Below are 20,024 nucleotides of genomic sequence, written 5' to 3'. Positions count from 1 at the left end.
ATGAGCCTGCCACGCGGGACTGGGGGGCTCTTCCGCTAGCAGGGGTAGGGGAGGTAAAGACAGAAAGCTCACAAATGCTTTCACTCAAAACCCTCCTGCTTGAAGTCAGGGACAGCCTGAAGACACATGCTGGGAGGGGTCTGGTCCTGAGCTCTCTGGTTCCTTGGCCTTTGTTTCCTCCTCCCCTCCCTCAGCTCTTCTGCTTCCCCCACCCCCTCTGCAGCTGTTAACATCTTGCTTTCCAGGTGCCGGCTCCCTCCTCTCTCAGCTTCTGTCTTTATTTGTGTGTCTGTATTTTTTATGGTTTCTCCCCTTTGTGTACTATATCGCGTGTGTTTTTCTCTTTCTTTGTCTTTTTTCTTCTCATTTCTGTTCTCTCCACCCCATGTTCTCTCCACCCCCTTTAAATTTCATAAACAGCCTCAATTTGGACATTTAATTTCAACCCCATCAAATTATTATCTTTCTTGCAACAATCTGGGACTCTTTACGAGCTCTTTCTACCCCATGCCACCTCTGGAAACAGGTGCATCCCTTTCTGTGTATAATGGGATGCTCCCTCCCAGATGGGGAGAGGCGATGCCTCATGCCTTTTCTGAGCAAAGCCTTGTGGTGTGATCATTTGGTTATGAGCCAGGGAGAGAGGAAGAGAGGCTGAGAATTGCGCTGGCTGATAAATCTGGGGGCTGCTGAGATGAAAAGGTTTGGGCTTATCGTTGCACCTCTTCCTTTCTTTCCCCTTCCTGCTGCTGCTGTCTTTTGGGGAGGAGGCTGGCGGTGAGCTGAAGGATGGGCCCTGGCTACTGCAGGCTGCAGCGAGGAAATTCTGTTTCCATGTCTGCAGCAAGGGTGAGGGTGGGAGGAGGTGAGATCTGCAGTGCGGGGGAGGAAGGCAGGTGAACTGAAGCCCTTGGCTGTGCTGTGCACACACAGGATGGACCATACCTTCCCGCTATTTCCAGCACCATGAAGCACCTCTGTGCTGCCTGTTCCCCGATTGCCCTGCCCCTGCTGGAACCCTCTGCTGCCTCACGTTTCAACTCCCAGAGACCTGTGCCTGATTCTGCCCCTTTTGTCCTGTCATGCAGCCCCCTCGTCCAGTAGCCCCCTCCTCTAGTTCCTGTCTCCCTGTTCCAGTCTTACCTGCACAAGGAGCAGGGAGGCAGAGGGGAAGGAGCCACCAGGATCCTCCCAGCAGGGGGCAAGCTGGTCCACCTGTTTCTTGGAAGTGCGGAGGATGGGGAAAATCTCTCTTGCTCTGAAACCAGCACACAGGATGCTCCCTTTTTCCATCTTTTCTCTGCCCTTTCTGCCTCTTCCTTTTACTCCTGTTCATGTCCTTTCTCAGTACCTTTTTCCCTTTTTTCCTCTCCCTGTTTTAATTTCAATGTTTCTAGGAATAGACAGCTAATAAGAGGGCTCATGGGAAGGAATTGAGAGGGAAAGAAAAGTACAGATTTTTTTTTCCTCCTCCCCTTTCTGCTCCTGGGGAATTGGAGCATCTCTCCACCCTCGACCCTCCTGATTCTCTCAGCAATGATGTCTACAACAGGGACTCTTAACCTTGAAAAACCGCTTCTATTTTTAATTGGGTTCTTCACATTTTTGTGTATGAGAGAGACCCTTGTCATCCCCACAAAAGCAGAGTCAGTTCTCTGTGGTACTTTTCTGGTAAAAAATTTCGAGGTGTTCACTTTTGATAATTTCATAACTCTCCTTGAGGTGATGGGAGTCTGGGGTGTTGCTGTTCAGCTACACCAATTGCATCCTTATTTCCGTCTGAATTTGTGGCTCCCTTTCAGCATAGGAATATAAACTTCCTTCTAGGGGCGGGTGGTGTCTTGTTGCTCCATTCATCAACCTAAGGGATCATGGGGCAGGTAGAAACTGTTTCCCTGATTCCCTCCTCCACCCCTAAAAGGCAGGCCCAGCCTGCTGATAGAGGGAGGCAGGGAACAGTGGTTGGGTGTATTATCCCCACCTTGCTTTTTTTACTCAAAGCAGAGAAGAGGGTTTCCAGTTGGATTAGGGAGCTGGGTCCAGTGTGGCTAGGAAAGACACTGCTTGGATAGAGGGCGTGGAAGAGAGAGAGAAGGAGGCACAAGGTTGTCTCTGTGAGAAACTGGGAGGATGGAATGAAATGAGGAAGGGTGGGAGATGAGAGGCTTGGAAAAACCAGATGCTGTGCAGGGATGTGTGTGTGCCCCAGCCCAGATGCGAGGACCATGGAAGCTCACAGAGGAGCCTGCAGAGCCCTCCGAGGCTGTGGGCACAATGTCGTCTTCACCCAAACACAGACGGCTGGCACTTTACTTCTGAAGAGCTCTGGGCAATGAATCAACTTAGCATTTACCCTCATGTGTTTGGAGTCAGAATAGTCTTTGCTCTGAACCGGATGAGTGCCCTGAAAATTTAAAATATATTTCTGATTACTTCAGGAGGCCCTCTGCAGCATCCTGAATGACTTCAATCTCTACCCTGGCATGAGGGATGCAAGGCCTGGAATCCTCCTGTTTTCTGCTCTCCATCCCCAGTCCTGCTTCTAGTGTCTCAAGAAGTATAGGGGGAGGGGAGATTGTGGGTTGGCAGTGCAGGGGTCTCACTGGCTGCAGAGAAGATGTTCCATCCCTCACAACTGACCAGCTCTTGCTGTCGCCAAAGGAGAGGAAGCCAGCAGCTCCCCTCCCTCCCAAAGAAATGGCAGGCACACACAATTGTGTGTATATGAGAATTCGGAAATAACTCTCAATATACATTTGTGCTCATATGAATCTATTAATCTCTGCTGAGTCCAAGTTGAGTCTAATGGAGGGGAATAAATGGTCTAGGAAATTCAAGGTAGTAGATAATTCTCGAATCATTTATGAATATGATTGAAAGGTGCTTTGGATGGCACACAGGCTTTGGAAGGTGCTTTGTGGGCTTCTCTGGGCCAAGAGGAAGAAGTTGTTAATAGAGGCAAACGAAGGCAGTTCTCAGCTCTGCACCAGGACAGCCATATGGTTCAGAAGCAGAAAATTGCAGGCAGCATGTCTGTTCAGGTGGAAAGGCAGGGAGGCTGGAGAGGGCCTCAGGGGCAGCATGCGATTGGAAGGCCAGTCAGCATGTTGGAAGGCCAAAGGCACAAAGAATGGCAGGATGAAGTGTAGATTGAGAGAGGTTAGGAAGCAATAGAAGCTCATAAATGACCTCACTCTAGAATTGGCCAAAGCACCAGCCCAGAACAGCCCTAGTACTGGGAAAAAATCATTAGCCTGACTTGAATCATTAGGCTTTGTCATTCAGAGGCTGTGTGATATTGGGTAAATTAATTTCCCCCTCTGGGTATGAGTTTCCTGGTGGGGGCAGGGAGGGGGAAGGACTTGCATCAAATACTGAGTAATAATTTCATTTTTCACAAAATATTTTGCCTTTTATTATAATAAAACTGATGTAAGGAAAAACTGGAAAGTATAATTCTATCATGTTAATGTAATTAATATATTTTTATGTTTGTGTGCTTGACTGGATTTTGTCCATATGAGATAAATTCTTGTTTTTATGTAGTGTGTACACCATTTTGTATTTTTTTCACTTAACATTATAAAATAGTTCCACAGCACTATGTATTCATAACGATCACTATTTTTATTTATTTTTAGGATTTTATTTATTTGAGAGAAAGCATGCAAGAGTGCTCAGGCATGAGCAGGGGGTAGGGAAAGAGGGAGAGGGAGACACAGACTCTCCTCCCCTCCCCCAGCAGGGAGACCAGGACCCTGGGATCATGACCCGAGCCCAAGGCAGACAGTTAACGACTGAGCCACCCAGGCGCCCCTAAAACTTTATATATTTATTTGTGAGAGAAAGAGAGAGAGAGCACAAGCAGGGGGAGCGATGGGCAGAGAGAGAAGCAGACTCCCCACTGAGCAAGGAGTGCGATGTGGGACTCGATCCCAGGACCCTGGGATCCTGACCTGAGCCGAAAGCAGAGGCTTAACTGACTGAGCCACCCAGGCGCCCACAGTCACTGATTAAAATGATCATGATCTGTCATGATCAAATAAATACATAAAAATCTGTCAAATAAATAAATAAAAATCTTTAAAAAAAATAAAAAAATAAAATGATCATGAAGGTAGGAGGTATGGATTCTGCAGGATCCTGGGTCTGCAAGGCCCCCTCCTACCTCTCTGACTGCTTTATCTCACCCTTCTACACTGAAATAGTGGTGGTTCCAAGGTTTCCCTTCTCAACTCTTGTTCTCATTGCCCTGTTTCCTCCCGAGATAGTTCATCCACTCTCATAATTTTGGCTACTGCTTACAATAAGGCTCATGACCCCCAGGTCTATATCTCTGCACCCCAACTGTTTCTTGTTTCCCCTGTATCCACTTGCTTTCTTTTGCTTCTTTCTGTGGATCCTGGAGAGTTCTCAAAGCCAAGAACTTTACTGATGGGAGTTCCATGTCATCCCTGCCTTCTGGAGCTCATGGTCTAAGACACAGTTGGTACTGGGGGTGGTCATTGCAGACTGTGAGAAGGATGAACAGTGAATAAGGATGCGAACATAATTTAAAGAATGACCTGTGGGGTGCCTGCGTGGCTTAGTTGGTTAGGCCTCTGCTTTTGGCTCAGGTCATGATCCTGGAGTCCTGGGATCAAGCCCCACATTGGGCTCCTTGCTCAGTGGGGAGTCTGCTCTTCCCTCTAACCATCACCTGTTTCATGCTCTCTCTCCACTCTCTCTCACAAAAAATAAACAAAATCTTTTCTTTATTTTTTTTAAAGATTTTATTTATTTATTTGACAGAGAGAGATCACAAGTAGGCAGAGAGGCAGGCAGAGAGAGAGGGAGGGAAGCAGGGCCCCCGCTGAGCAGAGAGCCCTATGCGGGACTCGATCCCAGGACCCTGAGATCATGACCCGAGCCGAAGGCAGCGGCTTAACCCACTGAGCCACCCAGGCGCCCAAAAATAAACAAAATCTTAAAAAAAAAAAATGACATGATATGACATCAAGGGAGACTGGATTTGTCTTCATCATCATAAACGGGTGAAACTCACCGAGAACACCAACAATAGTTGGCAAGACCTTCACTGCTCAGACTCTCTGGCCACCACTGGCCTCAGCCCCACAGGCCTTCCTCCTGCCCTCCTGCTTTCGGCATGGGACTGTCCTGGTCTCAATACCCTTATCACTGAGGCTTTCCCATCAGTGGAATTTGTGCATTATGTCCCTTGAAACACCAGAAGGCTGTTTCTGAGTTTGGGATCTCCAAAAAAAGTGGCTCATAAATCATTCAGGTCCTGGTGGGGAAGCACAAAAGACAAAATGGGGGAATTGGAGGAGGGTGATAGAGAGCTCACCGAGGAGAGCAGGGGAAAGCATTGGAGATGGAGAAAGGAGAGGATTTCTGGAGGGTGAGAAGGAAGAAACTAAGCTTGGAAGAAAGGAGAGGGGAAATGGGAGTGGAAAGTGTGGGTGCATAAGGTAAGAGGAAAAGGAAAGAAGAAACAGAAAGGTGAGCTATGGGTAGGGAGTGGAGGGAAGGCATCACACGAGGGAGGGGTGCACAACCACCTGGACACAACCACCACCCAAAAAGGGTGATGAGAGTCTTAGCAGGGACAGTTTCAGCAATCCTCCTGTCTGGGGGAGTAGGAGGAGAGGGTGAGGCAGTCCAGCAGTTCCCAGCCCCGGGGAGTGTCAGAATCCCTGACATACATGTATACCCATGGCCTCTTGTAAGCTGACCGAGTTGCTGGTTGTCTCACCCAGAAAATGCCCCTTCGAAGCTCTGTGGGTGGGAGTGGGCTGGAAACCTATATGAATTCCTTCCATGTTGGGCACACTCTTCTCCGGTGTGAAGCTGGATCCAGACTGCATCTCTTGGGGGATAAAGTCAGCGTTAAGAACGGTCCTGGGGGCGCCTAGGGGGGCTCAGTTGGTTAAGCATTCGACTCTCAGTTTTGGTTCATGATCTTGGGCTCCTGGGATCAAGCCCTGCGTGGGGCTCTGTGCTCAGAGTGGAGTCTGCTGGTCTCTCTCCCTCTGCTCCTCCCCCTGCTCGCTCTCTAAAATAAATAAATTAATTAAAAAAAAAAAAGAATGAAGGATCTTGTCATCAGAGTCAGAAAGACCAATGTTTAATAAGACAAGCATCCAACAAACTGGCGCTTTCCTGCATTGAATGCATTTACCCTTCACAACTCAAGAGTTCTGCCCTTTGTGATCTGCCCAGGTGCCCGTTGATGAATGGAAGAGCCAAGCCTGGAACCCAGGTCTGCCTTCCCCAGAGTTCCCCACTATATCCTGTTCCCACAGGTTTTGCCTGTGCCCCTCCCCCAACGCTGGGGTGCCTGCTTAAGGCAAGACTGTTCACAATCAAGTGCAGGCTGGGCACTTAAGGGGCCTGGGAGAGCCTGCTGTAAATTGGCCAAGGGAGCACAAAGCCCCAGGAAGCAGCAGGAAGCACTGGGGATGGGGGGAGGGGAGGGAGAGGACGTCAAGATGTGCCAGAGAGGGAACAGTAAGAACAGGGGAAGGAGCTGGAGGATCAGGCCTCCCTCAGTTTACAGGAGATGGCCCAGAAGGGTGGCCTGGCCTCTAGCTATTAGGCAGCCTGCAGTGTTCTGGGGGTTTGTGCTGCCCCCTGGTAGCCATTGAGGGAAGAGCAGTGAGGACCATAGAGCCCACAAGCAGGTCTGGCCCCCACCCTATGGGAGAAACATCTTGTTCTTGCAAAATGCGTACTGGTGAAATTCGCCCTGGAAACCCCAATACTTTAAAGCTTCTTGGTGTGGGTCACTTAGTGGAAGTGCTCTCCTCCCCAGGGAAATTGGCAAGATGGATCCTCATATCATCTGCCTGCAATGAAATGTAGTAAGCATTTCATTCAATCATTATGAAGTCCCTATTAAGTGGTCAATAATATTTTCATTATTCCCAGTTGAGGAGAAAGCCTCTGAGAAAGTCACTTTTCCAAGGTCATGTAGCCCTAGAGTTTAACCCTAAACCTCTTGACTCCTGAGTCCAGTGCTCTCTCCCTGCATCAGCTCTCCACTCGTCCTCCTGCTTTCTCACTTCTCACAGTGTTAGGGGTGCTTGGGCCACAAAGATGCTGGAGAGGGAGGAGGGACTCACCTGTGGGCTCACAGACATCACGTAAGGGACGGCACTCTGCAAAGCCCGAGTGTCTCTGTATGTGTGCCATATTCCACACATTCAAGAGTGCCTGGGAGAATCGAAAACTTCATTCATTCATTTCACTCTTCAGTATTTCTGATCATCTCCTAGGCGCCCGGCTCTGTGCTTGGGAACTGGGAAAATGCAAGGAACAGACACGGTTCCTGTCTTACTGAGGGGGCCCCAGAACCTGGTGGGTGAAACTACCCAAACGTGTATGTGGCAGATGTCATTTAAAGTTTCCAGAGGTGAGAGAACTTAAGATGTCCCCAGAGGAGGGCAAGTTTTAGGACATAAGGATGTGTGTCAGCTTGTCAGTCCTGCTGGACTGTCAGCAGCAGTCCAGGTGGAAACCAGGCTCAGGTAAACGGCAGGTGGATGGAGAGAGCTTTTGGGGAGGTTAGTGGATCTATAGTTTGGTATAACCAAAGCACAGGCTATTGTGTGCCTGGGGCTGACTACAGAGCAGGTGATAAGGCTATAGCTAAAAAGAAGCCGCCAGAACGTGAGGGGTTCTCCTTGGCAAGAGTTAACAATATAGGCTTGCTTCTCCAAGCCTAGGGAGTCCACGGAGTTTTAAGCTGTTGACCATGATCAGACCTGTTTTTTAGCAAGGGACCCCTGGAGGCACGACTACCTCAGAGGCTAAACACACCAGTCCTGGCAGGAAAACCTTACCAGAAGCGCCTGGCCAGAGGCATCAGAGAAAGGTGACTTCGTGCAGGAGACAATGACCAGGTTGAGTCCCAGGGAGATGGGGGAACCGGGAGCGGGGTTTCAGGCCTGGAGTGCGGCCCTGCGGGGCACACAAATGCCCAGAAGGTGGCGTGAGCCGGGGGAGGTGTGGAGGGCAGGGCTGCCCCGGCCACGGCTCCCGGCTCCCGGAGCCGTGAGAACCCGCCGGCACCCGGGGCGTGACAGGAGCGGCTCAGGGGCGCGGAGAGAGCGTCCGCCCCGCGTGGGGCCTGCGTGCCCGGAGCCGCCCGCCAAGAATTTATGTCCCACAGCCGGATGCAGCTGTGCACAGCTGGGCATGCAAATGTATGCAAATTTACACTGCCGGAGCCTAGTCGCTAGGCACGTCAAAGGCTGGGGGAGGGGGCGCAGCAAGGCTCATGCTCTTCCGCTCCCCAGAGGGGTTCAGACAGGATGGGTGGGGGCATCTTCCCCGCCCAGACGGTCCCATCTCAAGACCCTGACGGTCGCTTGTGATGAATATGGGGTCCCCTCTCTGTCCCCTTGGTGACCTTGTGCACCCAACCTGAGGTGCGGGGAGAGCGGCCTCTAGCAGCGCCGACGCTAGCTGAACCCCCGTGCTGGTGGTGCTTTCTCTCGCTTTGCACGGGAAGCAGCCACTGATAATCCCACACCCGCCCAGGGCCTCAGAGCTGTCCCTCTCCACAACGCCAGGGAAGGGGAGGGTCGGAAAGCCTGTCTTCTTTCATCCCTTCTTTGCGATCTGTCCTGTTTCCCATCCGCTTCTAGTGAACTCCTTCCAGACGTCTAACCACAGTCACACTTGCTACTGTTTCTGTTTTTCTTCCTGTGATTTGGAGAGAAGACTCTATTCCCGAAATCCCAGTTGGGTTTTAAGGGTGTGGTGCTGGGGTGAAGGATTCCTGGGCACAGGTAGCCACCGAGACCTCCCAGGGAAAAAGTCTACCGCAGGCTAGACCTAGAAGGGACTGTCATCTCTCTGCTCTCGCCCGCTTTCCTTGCTGGCTTTTCCCACGACAGCCACAAGGGGTCTTCCTTGCGCCAAGAATGGGAAATCCAGCGCCTGGCGTGAGCGCGCAGGCGGGGGCGCCTGGCGCAGTGTCCTCTCTGCGGTCCCCGAGCATCAGACCCGCAGGCGTCCGACCACCCCGTCCTACCCAGGGGACTCGACCCAATCGGGGACGACCTTCAGGTCTCTTACCCCGCGCCACAGACTGGAGAACGGCACTCCTGGATCCCTGCTTCTCCTTCCGTTAAGGCAAGAGAGGAGCCAGAGGGCTGGGAGTCAAGGGGAGGAACTGGGACCAGACGCATAGTAGGCGCTCAATAAATGTTTTTGAGGTGAATGAATGTGGCCGTGTCCTGTTTAGTAGCTGGGGGAGGGGCGAGATGACCTAGATGCGGTTGAGCAGGATCCTGAGGACAGGAGGGCTCCTCCCTCCCGGGGAAACTGAGGGCATCTATGGGCCCTGGCGCGTGGGACTTGGATATCGGTACAGCTGCGGAGGTACAGTACTGAGATGGGGAAATTGGAAGCGCCGGAGCAGCCAATCAGAAACAACTTTGGACAATGAAAGGCAGGAGAAAAGAACCCAATCCTTAACAGAAGGCCTTGTCGGGATGGGAAAATGGGATATCAGTGCGGGTAAGGGACAGGAGGTATGCATTGCTTATCTAAGAGAAGGAAAGTTAAAGCACTCACTTTCTTCCGCGAGGACAGAATTTGTTAGGTTTAGCCGCACCTGCAGCAGGAGGAATAGTGGTCAGACACCAAGAAGGACTTCCCGGCTGGAGTCCTACGGGGAATTGTGGTAGTGTAAGGGAATGATGACGTCGTTCTCGGGGTATAGAGACAAATTACCTGAAAACCCTATCAGGGGTGGTGGGGACAGGAGAGAGAATATAGAAAGCTAAAGGTTGGATGCAGGTACTAGAAACCTAGGTGAAGCAACTTCCCCTCCCCCACGGAAGCGACTGCAGGGCTCGAGCTTCCGACCAGGTGCTCTCACTCTGTCCCGCCCACCCGGACAGACTCCTGGGTGGCCTCTCCACCCGCCCCCCGCCCGGAGCTTGCTGGGGGCCCATCCCTAGCCGGATGGGGCGAACTGTGTCTCCAGCCGCACGCTGGCGGCACCGACCTCCTCCAAGATTTGCACATGGGCTCCCACGGCACCTCACCCGCCCGCCCACCACTTTGATGCGCTCAGGGCACCTCCTGAAATGTCCACTCTGCACCCCAAGGAAAGGGGCTCTTTCAGGAGGCTGGAGCTACTTGCGCCGGCAGCACCGGGAGTCCTCTCGCTCCTCTTGCTTCTTTTCCTGGGTGACCCTTCATCTGTGAACGGGGACCACACCTTGATTAGCACATAGTAGGGACATCAAATATAGCCTGGGGTTGGAGGCCTGGTTTTAAGTCTTGCACTTACTAACCGTGTGATCGCGCTTTGAAGCCTCCATTTCCTCATCTGTGAAATGGGGATGTATTGTCGTGTTCCCTTCCAAGGCGGTTACAAGGAGGAGTTTGTGAGGTAATGGAAGTGATAGCGTTTCGTTTCGTGCAAATTGTGAATAGTGGGAGGTCAAGCCACGGAAGACACGGCATGCAGAAGCATATTCACACACACATGTTGAGGCTCTTGGAGGTGGTGCTAGGTCCTGGTGAGGATCAAATCAAAAGCTGGAGAGCCAACTGTTAGCGATGCTAGCTAGACAGGGACCCCAAGAATGAGACGACTGTCTCAGACTGTCCCTAGGGTCCTATTTTCCAGGGCGAGACCCTGGTTTCCTGTGGGATTCTGGACGTGGCCCCAGAAGCCTGGCATGGGAGACCCCACTGTAAACGTCCCGAGTCCCGGCTTCCAGACCCGGCTCCCAGCAGAGGGCGCCCAGGCCCGCACGACCACCTCCTGAAGCCTTCGCTGGGTCCGGCCCGCTTCCCGCGCGCCCTCTGCTGGCCACCGGGGCCACCGCCCCGCGGCCCCCTACCCCGTGGCCACCATTCGGGCAGGTTTCAGCATGTCTGTCCTCCTGGTCACGCTCCCCTGCTGAAGCCCGACGGATGCCAGACGTCCGACTCTCCAGCCAGACCTGACTCTTAACTCGCTCTACCTCAGTTCTCTGTGGAGGAGGGCCCAGTTCCATCCCACCCCCTGGAAGTGTGAGTTCATTAAAGTCCCAGTGTTCCTGCTCATCTCCCCACACAGGCCGGACAGAAGGCAGTGGGTAATAAGGAAAATCTTAGCAGCCTCATGCTTATAGCCTTTATATGACTTAAGGAGGCTTGAAATCCAAACTGCCTGCTTCCAGCTCTCCCTGGCCACCGCCTGGTCCCAACCTGTCAGCCCTTCAGGATCTCCCAGCCTAGACGTGCTTCAGTCTTCTAACTGGACCCTCTGCCTACCTTCTGTCTTCTTCACCTTCCATATTCTTTTTCTAAAACATCAATCAGTGTAGGTCATTCTCCTACTTGATCCTCCAGTAGCCTCCCTTTGCCTGTAGGAAAGGATCCAGACTCCTGCTCTGGGCCCCTGGGTTCTTAGCAACCTGGCTTCCTATTTCATCAGGTTACCCCCCTTTCCTCCCTGCTCACCATTCTCCAATCACTTCCTGCTCTTCTGCACCTCTGCACATAGTTTCCATTTTCTCTTGGCAAATTGCTACTCATTTCTCCAAGCCCAGGTCAAATGTTCCCTCTTCTCTGACACCCCCACGCAGAAAGTTTCTGTGCTCCCATGGATTTTATACACACTTCACTTCTGGAAGAGCTGGTGCACAAGAGGGTCGTTCACCAAGCAGACCTAGATTGGACTGCCAGGATGTACAAGGACAAATAAAAACCAGCTCTTGCCCCAGAGGAGCTCAAGTACTTGTGTGTAATGGGGGAGGAGGTGAGTGGGGAGGGAGGGAGGGAGACAGACTTGTGAATACACCATGGTAAGTGCCATAAAAAAAGGAGACTCCCTGTCTTGTTTCTGGTCCTGGGCGCGGGGAAAATGGCAGTGATAGCTCCGCCTGTTTATGGATGGACTGGACACCGCAGTCATCTTCCTCCCTTACTGCTGGGGTGGGCTTCTGCTTCCTTTCCCAAACCCAGGAGACCAGCTGTTCCTTCTTTCTTCCTGTTATGTGTTCCCCTCCACACTGGGAGGGGGGTGCTCCAGACCTTCTGGATTCTGGAGACCTAGATCTAAGTTCTGTGCGGAGCTCTATTTCTCAAGGACCTAGAAACAACTGGTAGGAGGAGGCCTTCTCTCCCCTGCAGAGACCCCTGAGACACCCCACTTATTCTTGGACCCCACCCCAAGTCAGTCTACCCCCACTACAGAACTCACCTCGTCCTTGCTTGTCTAGCCTGGGGCTTGGGGGCAAAATCATAAATTTGGGAGACAAGAGGCGAGATAAAGATCATTTGTTGAAAATGGTGTCATAAATCATTTGCTGGAGAGAACACATCCAAGAATTCCCCAAACCTGGGTGCTCAGCTACCCGCCCCCCACAATCTCCTTGTTGTGGCCCCCCCACGCAAAAAAGGATAACTCACCCCACCCCCCAGACTTCCCTGGTCTGGAGCTTGAGGGCTGGAGGGCTGGAGGGCTGGAGGGCTGGAGGTTGCCAGGCCAGTCTGTTGCAGTCCTTCAGTTGCATTCTCAGAAAGCCCCCAGGCCCTCCCAGCTTCTACCTTGGGAGGGTCTCAGGATGGAGAAGGCCCATCCCCCCTCCCCTTCCCTGCCCATATTAATGATCACATTTCTAAAAGAGCCTGGAGGGGAGATTCCCAAACTCCTAGTTGCAGAGTTGCAGGCTGAGGATGAACAGATAAATAATGGCTTGCCAAATTAATTAATTATTTTATTAGCCTGAGTAATTATTAATCAGGTCATTAATCATCCAGCTGTGCACTATGAATAGTAATTGCGAGGCAGTGGTGGGGGGCAGCCATGGCGCAGGTTATGGCTCTAGGGTCTGGCAGCATCTGGACCTTCTCCGGGTCCTGGGAAGCTTTGTAAAGGTTTACAGGCCCCATCATTCGCCCTACCCTCACCCCTCTGCTTAGAGATTGGGAACAGAACCTGGTCTACCCAGATCCCTTCACAGGAGGAGGCACTAACTTCATCTTTCTCCTCCCGACTTGCAGGACTCAGACAGCTGCAGGACATGGAGGCAGGGACAGGCACACAGAGGTGGAAGGGAAATGAGAACTTGCACTTGGAAGTGTGTGTGCGTGCATGGGGCGAGGAGAGGGTAGACATGGTGGGGGAGACGGAGAGACCCGGGCAAGTCCTAACTGTGCCAGCTCTCCAACATTCTCAGTCTGACTGGTCAGGTGATATAGTGGAACAGTGCTGGGATTGACTCCAAGTTTCACCTTTGAACCTGATGCTTTGTCATGGTGTAGAGGCCACCAGACAGGGCAGAAGCAGGGGAGGGAGAGACCAGAGGAGGGAGGAGGAAGGACAAGGTAAGAGAGTCAGAAGATAAGAGGGAGGAGGGAAGGATGGACATGGCTCTTGATCTCTGGATTTGGAACCCTGCCAGCTCCAGTGTTCTTCCTTTTTTCTTGCTGGGGCATCTGATGATTCCTTGTGTGTCCTCTTTCTCACACAACCTATCCTAGTCAGGACCTTCTCTCTCCTGACGTTTGGAGTGGGCCCCGGCTTCTGAATCTTTCCCCTTGGCTCTTTTCTGGGACTCTGTCCACTGCCCCATGGGCTTGGAGGGAAGGGAGATGGGAGGATAAAAGGAAGGTGAAGTGGTGGCAGATTACACTTGCCTTTGACACCAGCAAGTCATTCTGTAAGTATCATCTCCATCTGCTTGCTGTTTAGCAATCCTATCAACTCATAACCCAGCAAGGGGCCCCTTCAGATAGTAGTAAGCTCTACTTCCTCATGTTGTCCCTCTTCCCTGGATCAGGTGCTCCCAGGTCCCCTTCCCTTCACCACTCACTTGGGGAGGGGTCGGAGTTTTTAGGCGTCCCTCTACTATAGCCCATTTCACTTTCTGTTTATGGTAAATTTCACTCTTTATTTACAGAAGGTCCTGCTTTGTTTATGACCTGCCTGGGGTCAGTTTCATTTTTGTATCTCCAGTCTCTTTCCCATGCGCTGTGTGTTTATTCCTCTGCTTGGGGCCCCTCATTGCATGCAGGCTCTTCCCTAAGACCCCACTCCGAGAGGGCACAGGGGAAGGGAGGGCCTGGGACCGATTCCCTGGATCCTGCTGCTTGAGGAGATGTCTGGGCTAAGAGAGGGCTCAGGAGGGGTGTGGTGGTGCCTCTGACTCCTGGCCTGGTGAGGCTGAATGTAGGGATATCTACTGAGGAAGAGAAGCAAGCTAGAGGGGTGACCTGGCTGCAAAGAAGGCCTTCCAGAAGAAGAGGGCTTATGTACCCAGCGCACTGGGTTGGGGTGCAGGCTGCTGTGAGAATAGGGATCTCCAGCCTCTTCCAGCCCTGGCCCCTGGAGGGCCTGTCTGCGACACATCCCTGTTCAGTGTATGTTCTCTGCAGAGCTCCGGGGGCAGGGCCGGGGTCAGGCACAGGGGCAGCTTCTGACAAGACAGAGCCTGTCCTGAGATAAACACAAACACAGGGCCTGGAACCAGCCTCTTGTTTGGAATTCTTGGTGGTTGGGGGGTGGCAGTGTTGGGGAGGGGCCGGTGGGTGGGAAAGGAATTGGAGGGGGAAGGGCAGACCCACTGGAGGGTCTAGGGGCACAGCAAGAGGGGACCGCAGCCCTGCAGTCCTTGACATTGCTCGAGGACTTGTTGCTGGTGACTTTGAGGAAAGGCCCAGCTTCCAAAGTCCCCCAAGACAGACCAGCCTTTGCATGAAACCACTCAGTGGTGGGCAGGGGTGGGTGTGAGTAGGGGAAGAGAGATCTGGGGCTTCTCAGCACCTCGGGGTCAGGAATGGGAATGCAGCCCAGTCTCAGACATAGTTACCAGTCCTTCCTCTTGTCTGACTTGCATGGCTCTGGCTGTCAGGGATCGGGTGGGGGTGGGGGCTCGGGAGCAGGTGGAGGAAGCAGGCTCCTTGGTCTTCCCTGCAGATTATCGCCAGGAGTTGTTCATCTCAGCCAGGTTCTGAGCATTATCTGGAAAACGCTCCAGGGAACCAGCTCCAGCCCTGCCAGAGTCTTTATCTCGCCTGCAGACAGACTCAGTTAAACTCTTCCCCTCCCCGTGTTTATGTGTCTGTGTGTGTGTGTGGGGGGGGCAGCCTCCTCCCACCCCCAACAGCTCCCCCTTTCCTTATGTCTTTGGGGGCATCGCAGACATTCTTCCTTCTCCATGTTCTCTCTTGTCCCCAGTCTTGGTCAGGCTGGGACACTGCTGCAAAAGAGGTGTCTTGTCCCACATTCTTGGAAAGCTGGAGAGAACCTCACGCCTCCCTGAGCTTCCTCTCCTTCCTAAGCTTCGGGTTTCTCCGTAGCAGAGGGGAGATGAGTGTGCAGTTCTCCCCATCGCCAGCAGAGGGCAACACACACAAGCCCAGACAGAAGGGTGTGGAGGCTCAGGGGGTCCGAGGTGGCCAAGGCGGAGATGAGAGGTGGGACCGAGGAAGCTTGCAGCCTAGGGACTAGCTTGGGGCAGAATTAGGGGAAAGTTTCTAGGTCACTAAATGGGGTGGGAATCTTTAGTTTTTGCCTTATTTACAAACTCTATAGTAGCCAATAACGTTGGCTACAATTGAGGGCTTGTACTTTATAATATGTCAAATTCTCCACAAAAGCACGAGGTCCTATTATTTCACTTTACAGAAGGGTGAACTGAGGCTTGGGAAGGTTAAATCATGTTAAGGCATGTGCCCAAGGTCATAAGCAAGGAACTGTCGAGCTGGGATTCAGTGGTTCTTGGGAGGTGGCCCCTGCGTGGGGGTTGGCCTCCTCCCCCAGACATGCAGTAAGGAGACTGGAAGAGGCCCTGTGGCGCCCACCCAACCCCCTCTCCTTCCGGCACCCAGCAGGGTTCAAAGGAGGGGTTGGGAGGCTGGGCGGGGGACCCCTGCCCCCACAAGCCTCCCTCAGCCTGGCCAGATGCCTTTGGGGCCTGGAGACAAGAGCTGGAGAATGGGGCTGCCATAAACAGTGTCCGGCCGCACCGTGAGGCTGTAAAACTAGCCCGGCCGCGGCTGGAATGCGGAGGGATCCAGGAAGGATTTTCCGGCCCCCGGGTCTGGCCTGATAGCATCTTTGGGGCCCTGGGGTCAAAAGGGAGCCCGCCTCCCTCTCCTCCCTTTCCTGGCCATCATGCTGTCTTCTTACCCCTTCCCTGCCCCCTCCTCCGCCACCTTTCTATAGCTGTGTCCATGTGTCTTTCCCTAGACTTGGTTGCTCTCGGCCCCTCTGAACCATTGGTACACTGCCCCCACCCCCGCTGCTCCCCAGCCCGTTGTCTCTGTAACTCTGAGACTTGTTTGCCTCATCTGTAAAATGGGGAACAGTGCTAGCACCTGTCTTAGAGGATAAATGGTATTTGTAAAGCACTTAAGACAGTGCCTGGGTCATATTAAGTGCTTACCTGTTTATTAATATAATAAAGATGAGTGTGTTTGTTCCAATTTTCTTTCCTGCCCAGGTATCCTGGTGCACCAGTGGGTTTTCTTCTAACTTCTCCTCACAGCCTTCCCCGGCATGTTGGAAGGGAAGCAGCTGAGGGGAAGGGTGGCTCTAAGGACCGGGTACATGCTGGATGTCCCATCAGTCCAGACCCTAAGCTTGGCTCCTCAGACCAGGCGGCCATCCCTTCTCTAGCCAGCAGGGGGCAGCAGATGCCCGGGCTCTGTGATGCGCCCGAAGGGGTGTCCCCCAGCTACAGGGCCCTGCTGAGGGAAGGGGCCAAGGAGGGCCATGAGGAGGACCCAGTGGTTGTGGGTCTGTGGCAAGGCCAGGTTGATTCCTAGGGCCTTCCCTCCTTCCCCTGTGCCTCTCTGTGTGTGAGGGTGGAGGTGGGGAGGAGCATATCTTGTCTGTTGTCCATGTTGTGACATGTATGGGCACGGGCGTGTGATTTAGAATGTACCAGAACCACCAAATTAGCATGTTATAGCCAGAAGGGATTCCGAGATTGTCTAATGATCCGATCTCCTTCTTCAGAGGAAGAGGTTGAGGCCCAGAGAGGGCAAGCGATTTGTCTAGTGAGTTTTGGGGCTGAGCCTTGGGACTCCTGCTCTGTTGCTCTTACTAGTGCATCTGTGCGTGTTGGTGTGATTTGGGTGTGTGTGCCATTCAAGTCAAAAGCCTGGGCTTGGGGCGCCTGGGTGGCTCAGTTGTTAAGGGTGTACCTTTGGCTCAGGTCATGATCCCAGGGTCCTGGGGTCGAGCCCCACATTGGGCTCTCTGCTCAGCAGGAAGCCTGCTTCTCCCTCTCCCACCGCTCCTGCTTGTGTTCCCTATCTTACTGTGTCTCTGTCAAATAATAAATAAATAAAATCTTAAAAAAAAAAAAAAAAAAGCCTGAGCTTCCGGACAAGTGCATGCTCAGTTCCCAGCACCCGCGGTTGCCTCTGGGAAGTGGTTCTGTCCTCACTTTCCCTGGCTCCCCTTCCGGGAGGCTCTGCCCTGGCTTTCTTTTTCATGGCCCAGCAAGATGAAGATTGGCCTTCTTCCCTACAATCTGGGCCTCCGGAGATTGAAGCTCTTATAATAATAACAGTTAAAACATTTGTAGAGTGGTTAATGCCCACATGCATCAGATCATTTAATTACAGAATCCTTCAACATCCTTACCAGGGAGGAGCTCTTGACGACTCTCACTTTATACGTGAGGACACAGAGGCACAGAAAGGTCAAAGGCCTTGCCCAAGATCACACAGCGAGCAGGTAATGAGGCTGTCCTGGGGGAGCTCCAGGCACCAAGCACAGGGTATCCTACAGCGGGGAGAGCCCTAGCCACCCCCTCCGTCCACTGCTGCCGGAGGGCTCACCATGGGCCAAGTTCTTCTCACCAGGCACCGGCTTTCATCCTCAGGAGAACCCAGTGAGACAGGTTTGATCACCTCCGCTTTGCAGGGAACAGAAGTACAGCGGGTGAGCAGGGGAGCCAAGCCTCCGTCTGAGCTCTGGCTGGCTCTATGTGAAACCCACACACTCAGCTATCTGCTGACACAGTGCTCTCAAACTTTACATCACCTGAGATCTTGTTCAAAGGCAGGTGCCGGTCCAGTAGGTCTGGGGCAAGGACTGAGACGCCGCCTTTCTCCAAGCCCCTCCAGGGGCCCGAGGCTGCTGGCCCATGGTCCAGACTTGGAGCACTAAGGACCTAAGGCTCCTCCCAGTCTCAGCATTCCAGGCTTTCTCTGGGCCCCTGTGTCCCCATCTGTAAAAGAGCATCTGTGAGTCAGGATTCTGAGTTCAGAGTCTCTCCATCCTCCCCCCATTACCTATGCTATCTCTCAGTGCTGGTGGCAAGGTGTCCCAGAGAGGAGGATGGGGTGGGAGTCTTAAAGACCTCCTGGTGTACCCTGTTTTCTAACAGCTGGGACCCCTGAGGCCCCAGGAGGGTGGGTCTTCTCTCCAAATCACAAAGGACATTTGTGGCAGGCATGGTACTGAAACTCACGTTCCTGATTCCCAGCCAGGTGCTCAGTGCTCTTCCAAAAAGGGCCTTGGGTGTTCTCGGAAATCAGGGAGTCCGAACTGCTAGGCAGTGGAAGGGCTGGGGGGTCCTGTGAAGGTCTGTGTGAGTTTTTGTTAAGGGCAGTAGCTTCAGGGCGTCTGGGTGGTGGAGTTGGTTAAGGGTCAGTCTCTCAGTTTCAGCTCAGGTGGTGATCTCAGGGTCAAGATCTCAACGTGGGGAGATCCAACACCACATCAGGCTCCATGCTCAGTGCAAAGTCTGCTTAAGTTTCTCTCTCTTCCTCCCCCTCTGCCCTTAACCGCCATGTACTCTCTCTCAAATAAATAATAATCTTTAAATAAATAAATCTTTAAAAAAAAAAAAAAACAGCCTGCTTCTCCCTCCCCCATTCCCATTGCTTGGGTTCCCTCTCTCGCTGTCTCTCTCTCTCTCTGTCAAATAAATAAAATCTTAAGAAAAATTAAAAAAAAGGGGCGCCTGGGTGGCTCAGTGGATTAAGCCGCTGCCTTCGGCTCGGGTCATGATCTCAGTGTCCTGGGATCGAGCCCCGCATTGGGCTCTTTGCTCAGCGGGAGCCTGCTTCTCTCTCTCTCTCTGCCTGACTCTCCGCCTACTTGTGATTTCTCTCTGTCAAATAAATAAATAAAATCTTTAAAAAAAAAAAAAGGAAAATTAAAAAAAATTTAAAAAGGACAATAGCTTCAAAAGGGAAATTGAGGTACCTGGAAGCAGGTTTCCCTCCTTTCATTGGTGCCATCCCATCAGCTTAGGTTTCTCTCTCCTTCCTTCCTCCCTCTCCGCTTCTTACTGTCCTTACTCTCTATCTACTTGCTCTATCCCACCTGTTCCCAGCCTGCCAACACCCAGAGTCACACATGTGACTTTGAATGGTCATTGACCAATCTGCATGGACAGCTCCACTCTCCCTTTCTCCAGCTCAGTCTTGTCTCCCCATGCTCTGTGCTCTCCAGCCGACCTTCAGCGGGAACAAGTGTCCTGAGGTTGACAGAAGGGGACCTGCTTCTCTGGGAGGGTCTAGAGCAGGATGGTGAGTCCCATCCAAGCTGGGGATGGACTTTCTGCAGAAGCCGGGCTGGAAGGGGGCCCCAGAACTTCATCCCTGCTTTCAGAGGCAATACTCAGGTTGATCTCTCTCCTGGCCTTTGACAGGGGGTGCAGCGAAGCACCCATAACCCTTGGTATTTTCATGCCACTGACACTGCCTGATCTCTGGAGGGGTTTGCTGACCTCACGTGTTTATCTGGAGGACGAGTGGCCCAGCCACCTGTCGAGGCAGCCCCCTAGCAGAACTGGGCCCTGCTGCTCTTGGTCCCTGAGCAAGGCTGAGGCCCTTCTCCTGGCCTTTCCCCACGGACTCTACAGAAGTTTCTGCCTCCTGGGCAGAGGCCAGGAGGACTGAATGATGGAGTCATTCATTCTACCAAGGCCTGTGGAACTTTTTTCGTGTTGGGTGCTGGGATGGACATCACATACTTGGGTTCAACTCAGGTCCTGGTGAAGAAGGGGAAGGAGCCCGTACCTGAGCCCCAGAGTGGAAGGGAG

The sequence above is a fragment of the Mustela erminea genome, chromosome 6, assembly GCF_009829155.1.
Source record: "Mustela erminea isolate mMusErm1 chromosome 6, mMusErm1.Pri, whole genome shotgun sequence".
Classification (NCBI taxonomy): domain Eukaryota; kingdom Metazoa; phylum Chordata; class Mammalia; order Carnivora; family Mustelidae; genus Mustela; species Mustela erminea.
This window is presented reverse-complemented; position numbering follows the sequence as displayed.